The following is a 6,356-nucleotide window of genomic DNA, read 5'->3' on the forward strand; positions in this document are numbered from 1 at the left end:
TGCACACCTAACAAATCTATGTTGCTAACTATATTGAAATGATCAAAAACAGTCATAATTAAGTCCCAGTTCCTCTTCCATTTAAGTCCAACAAAGTTTTTGAATAGGCTGAGGTGATATGGGTTTTGCTCCATCCCAATGAATCCATGCCTGCTCGCACCCCATGAAATGTCACCCCACAGCACTTCCTTTTACTTGACAATCCCAAGCCCTTTCAGGGAGCCAGTTACACCACTGTTTCTGGAGCATTTACAAACAAGAAACTTCTGGAGTTTCAGTCTGACCAGAGCTCTGCCTGGTGTTAATCTGACTGTCAGTCTTCACAATGACCTGTAGGTGGCAGCAAAACTGTGTCTCAAACTCCTGGGCTCCATTCCCTGAGTTGAGCGATGGAAGGTTTCAACTCAGAGGCAGAAAGAAAGCATTGGAATCATTTGTATTTTGTCTGAGAAAAGGGAGGAATCTTCACGGAACTTCACAGAGCACGGGCAGAACTTTCCCTCGGGGGTCAGAGTGGGTGGCGGTGAAGTCCACAATAGGCGAGGTTTGGTTTCATCCGTGGAAGAAGTGGACTTAATGGATCGAATGGTCTTTTCTCAGTCCATGCAATACCATGTTATGTAGAAAAGGGAATGTCCTGGCCAACAGTCCTCCAGGTAAACTGGCTGCTTGTAGGAACTTACTGTATGCAAAATGTCTGCTACATTTTGCCTGCAGATACAATCCTTACATATGATGCGCAGTTTATCTGTGAAGTAAGTTGAGACATTGTGGGCAGGCGCTGTATCAAACACAAGGATTATTCATTATCGAGTAACATTTACTGAGGACCACCTTCAGTTATAATTAAATTACAGGCCCAACAACTCTTTTCTTTTGTTCTGCAAAATACAAAATATTCTGATAATAAAGGGATACCTTCCTGTGTTCAAATAAATCAAATGGAATTCTTCTCCCAGGTGATATAAACGTTGACCGTTAGAAAGAACTTACACTTTTGTAGCACCTTATCACATTGAAACATCTCAAAGTGCTTCATAAGCAATTGCTCTCAAGTGTAGTAACTGTTTTTTTGTGCAACCATTTGCACTAGCAAAGATTCCACAAACAGGCATGAGGTGAATGATTAATTAATCTGGAGGATTGTCATCCAGGAGATCAGATCTTTTCAGATACTGATATGAGAACCTTAACATCTACTTGAAGCACAGGCAGACCAGACTGTTTTATTGGCGCCTCTGAAGAGTGGCACCTCTAATAACACAGGGCTCCCCCAGCACTTCACTGGAGTGTGAGCCTGGACTATGTGTTCAAGTCCAGGCAGCATTGTTCTGTATCCACAGTGGAGTCGATAGAGTTTCTCACGCACGTTCACCCACAGTACCAGTGTAACTGGTAACTCTCATCTGCAGCGAGGTGGTCTTTTTCACTCCCAATCTTTCTTCCTCTTTGCCTCTCGGTGAGAGTCTCCCAGTCTCATCAGAGATCTGAGACATTTCTGCCGCCACAACAATCAATCAATATTACTAGATTCTGGGGTCTCCTCGATGAACTGATTCGCTCCCAGTGCCCAAGTCAGTGAAGCATAAAGAAATATTTGAATGCTTTTTGGAAATCCTGACACAGGTTCTGCAATAAAACCAGTCACCCTGCTGCCCTAGGAGGATTTTAAAAACACGCTTTTATATAAAAAAAAGTTTGGACGAGCTGGTGTGATTAACAGATGTAGTTGCTGAGGCTTTTCAGAGCCTCGCTTAGGCTGTTTGCTGATGGCAGATCGAGTGGGACCCCTGACAATGGGGAAGAGGAGGTCCCACTTCTTACCGTTTCTTTGTTCAACAACAACAACAAATTAATTTTTGCAATGCCTTCCACGTCAGGAGGACGTCCCAAGGCCCTGGACAGTCAGGGAACCGCACCTGAGCTGGTGGTTGGGATCAGGAGGGGTAGGAGGGTGACCGAAGGCACGGTCAAAGAGTAAGGTTTGGAGACGGGTCTGGAAGGAGGCAAGGGAGGGGGGGCGAGGCGGAGGAACTGTGGCATGGTGTTCCAGTGGGTGGGGGCACTCTATTCCCTTCTCTTCAATGCCTGCACATCACCATGACATCAGGATGTTTGACATATTATGTGCAAGTTCGCTCACTTTGCTCAGATAGAGCCTTATGGAAGATGGTAAATGGGATTAAAAAAATACATCTAGAAAACCTTTCAAATATGCAAAGGACAGGATGGCACGGGTTCAGCTTGTGAAGGGCAATTTAAGAATAGACCAGGTTGTATTGCTTTACACACAGGGTAATTAACAGCTGGAATGAATGAAATGTTAGTAGATGCCAGGATGTTGGGCTCTTTACGAAACAGCTTGATATCTAACGGGAAGATAGTGGACTAAGTGTTCTGGATGGTTGAAGCCAAATGGACTGAGGGGCCTTTCTCTTCCCCATCTCTCTTGTGATCTTGTGGAGTTCCACATGGACCTGGCTCGACCTGGATAAAGTTAGCAGCGACTGACAGCAGCACATAATACTCAGACAACTCCTTGTCTGTGCTGCTATCCTGACTCCACTAATTCTCTTTCACTTCAAACTCCAAATACAGATAAAATATGTGTGTGTGTGAGATCTATGAATACCTAACGTGCAGTAAGGTGCATGAAGTCGTTGGGTGCGAAACATAATGGCGACACCTCTCTTGAGATCGATGACTTGTCCATTTAAAAGCTTGGAGACTGTATAAAAGCCACCGTGGTGTAATCCACTCCCAAGTTCTATGTGGCGAGGCAAAGCACGCAGTCTGGCGTCAAACTCACTATTGCAAAAAAAACATCAGCCGTCTTCTGGCAAAAATAAGTGCCGGCTGATAGCAAACCCCACTCTAACCACCTCCATCTGTCCTAACATTGTTACGTGGGAAAAGAACTGAAAACTGCAATTTCAAAAGAGAAGAGAAGTTCTCCTGGTGTCCCAGCCAACACTCCCGCAGATAAATTACTCCTTTACTGCAGGGCTGATTGTGGGATCTTGCTGTGCGTAAATTGGCTTGCTGTGTTTGCCTACAAATGCACAGTTACTACAGTTCACAGCAATTATTTTGAAGCGCGTTGAGACATTTCAGTGCTCGCCATGCGAGGTTATGGTACGGATATCAAATGCATGGGTCATTATTAATAAACAAAAGTGACTAAAAAAACACAAGAGTTGGCCATGGCTGAACTGACCTCCTTCTCTGCTGAAAATTTGTGTTGACACATTTCTCTCCCCCACTATCATGGAAACACAAACACACACACACACACACACACACACACAAATCCACTGGAATTAAAGGGTAAGTGAAAATCCTCCCATCACGGAGGTGTTTCTTTATAACCAAAAGCTCCAGGCCAGAGTGGCTGTCACATGCTGAGAAGAGCAGATAGCCATTGTTAGGCAAGGATAGCACCTAGAGCTCAGGGTCTGATACCTTCCTTCTGAGGAACTGGAATATACAAAGAAAGCTACCAACCAGCCGAATAAGTACTTACAACATCAAAGGATTCGTGACTGCATTAGATGATAGAGTTAACCTTACCTATAATTCACCCAATTAATACACGGAGTAAAAACATTTGACATTGTTATTGAATTCAAATCTCGACCTGGAGAACAATCGTTTGCCACCGTCAAGGTATTTCTATATAAAAAATACTTTTCGTTCCGCAAAAAGAAACCTTACTGAACCTGTTAAAAATCTCAAATCGTCTCCTGCTCTGGATTCCTGCTGAGCAAGAGAGAGAGAGAGAGAGAGAGGCTGAGGAATAGGGAAATCAATGATCCCAGTTCACAATGTATTCTCCAACGCCCCCAAAAAATGTAAAAGAGGAGATTGTGTTTAGGAATGGGACTGGCCAGTGACCAGCATTCTGGGGTATCAAAGGTACATTTGACAGAAAGGGGCTCAAACTAACCCAATGGCAAAAGCTACCAAATGCTTCTCTCTCTGGAACTTGTCAATGCTCTCACACCCAATTTGAAATAAGAGTGAATTAGGGGGAGGGGGAAGGTGTTAGCTGGGTGGGGAGGGCAGGGTACAAATGGCACTAATCCTCACCACAACGAGGATTCTACTCTCAAATATTCTCCCCTAAAAATTCCAACTGTTTGTTTAATAAACATGTAGAATCAAGATTGTGAATGAAACTGACGCAACCCGTACACCCATACAGCGTCCACTCATGTTAGCGATGCAAGTTTGTCTTGATAAAGGTTTTATTTTGCTGCGACTCATGTCAAAGGCTCATTGTTGAATTAAATTAACGATAATTAAAATCAAAAGAAATCTTGCTTGGGCGAGGACTACCAGCCAAAAGCTGGTTACTGAGGTCAAGTGCAGGAGGCGGAAGGAACCGAACCTCTGATGATATTGTTTGTGTCCATTTTGTAAATTCCATCTGCAATCCACAACCAATAATGTCTGTCTATCACCCTCCGCCCCATATTGGCTCAACTCACTCCAACTCCTCTTCCCCAGATCTCAAACTTCAATACATACCCCCCCACACCCCGGCCACACACACACACTCCCCCCACAGACACACACCTCCCATCCATACACAAACACACACCTTCACACATACATTTCTCCCCCATACACACATACACACACACCTCTTCCACCCTCATACACCCCTCCCCCCTCTCACATAAACACACATCCCCCTCATACACATACCCCTCACACACACACCTCCCCACTCTACACATACCTCTGTCATCACACACACACCCCCCCTCACACACACACACACCCTCACACACCCTCACACACACACCCCACACCCTCACACACAAATATTCCTCACACACACCTCCCCCCTCACATACATACACCTCCCCCCACCACATATACACACACACACACACACAGAGGGAGTGAAGGTGAGACACACACACACAGAGGGAGTGAGGGTGAGACACACACACACACACACAGAGGGAGTGAGGGTGAGACACACACACACAGAGGGAGTGAGGGTGAGACACACACACACACACACACAGAGGGAGTGAGGGTGAGACACACACACACAGAGGGAGTGAGGGTGAGACACACACACACAGAGGGAGTGAGGGTGAGACACACACACAGAGGGAGTGAGGGTGAGACACACACACACAGAGGGAGTGAGGGTGAGACACACACACACAGAGGGAGTGAGGGTGAGACACACACACACACACAGAGGGAGTGAGGGTGAGACACACACACACAGAGGGAGTGAGGGTGAGACACACACACACACAGAGGGAGTGAGGGTGAGACACACACACACAGAGGGAGTGAGGGTGAGACACACACACACACACAGAGGGAGTGAGGGTGAGACACACACACACACAGAGGGAGTGAGGGTGAGACACACACACACACACACACAGAGGGAGTGAGGGTGAGACACACACACACACAGAGGGAGTGAGGGTGAGACACACACACACACACACAGAGGGAGTGAGGGTGAGACACACACACACACACACAGAGGGAGTGAGGGTGAGACACACACACACACACGCATTCCAGTTGTGTGTTGTATATGTACGAGTGTTTTTTTTGAAAAAAAACAGCTGTTTCTTGTGCAAAAAAACCCAAATGACTCCTATTTGCTTTATTTAAACAAATTATAGCCGTGAAGGAGGTTTGAGAAATTCTTGAGTGGACAGGTCTGATGTCAGGGAAGAGTGAGTGAAGTGAGTGAGTGAGAGAGTGAGTGAGAGAAGGGAGAGGGAGAGAGAGAGAGAGAGAAAGAAGGAGGGAGGGAGGGAGAGTGAGAGAGGGAGGGAGGGAGAGAGGGAGGGAGGGAGAGAGGGAGGGAGGGAATGTGTGACACATATAAAGAAGGGGAGGGGGACACACCTCTCCCTGGGAGCTGAGTGAGAGAGAGAGAGAGAGAGAGAGAGACACACAGACACACACATTTATTGGGTGTCTATCTGCCAAACTGCTGACATTATTTTCATATCAGTAATTATTTGCCTTCCTCTCTCCCTCCCTCCCTCCCTCCCTCTCTCTCTCTCCTCTCTCTCCCTCCCTCCCTCTCCCCCCCCCCCCCTACCCACTGGCTGCAGGTTGGGATGGGCTGGGGTGCGGGGGCACTGGCTGGTGGGTGCGGGTGCGGGTGCGGGTGCGGTGCGGGTCTGGAGCTGGAGATGCTGTGAGAGAGGAGGAGAGGACCAAGTATGACCCTCCAGGACACTGACAGCGAACAGCATTGTTCTGCAGCCCTCAGGCTCTCCTGACACCTCTCTCACACCCCCCACCCCCCCACCCCCCAACCCCCCACCCACCCACACACCCCCCACCCACCAAACCCCCCA

Source organism: Callorhinchus milii, unplaced genomic scaffold, assembly GCF_018977255.1.
Source record: "Callorhinchus milii isolate IMCB2004 unplaced genomic scaffold, IMCB_Cmil_1.0 Scaffold13, whole genome shotgun sequence".
In the NCBI taxonomy this organism is placed as follows: Eukaryota; Metazoa; Chordata; class Chondrichthyes; order Chimaeriformes; family Callorhinchidae; genus Callorhinchus; species Callorhinchus milii.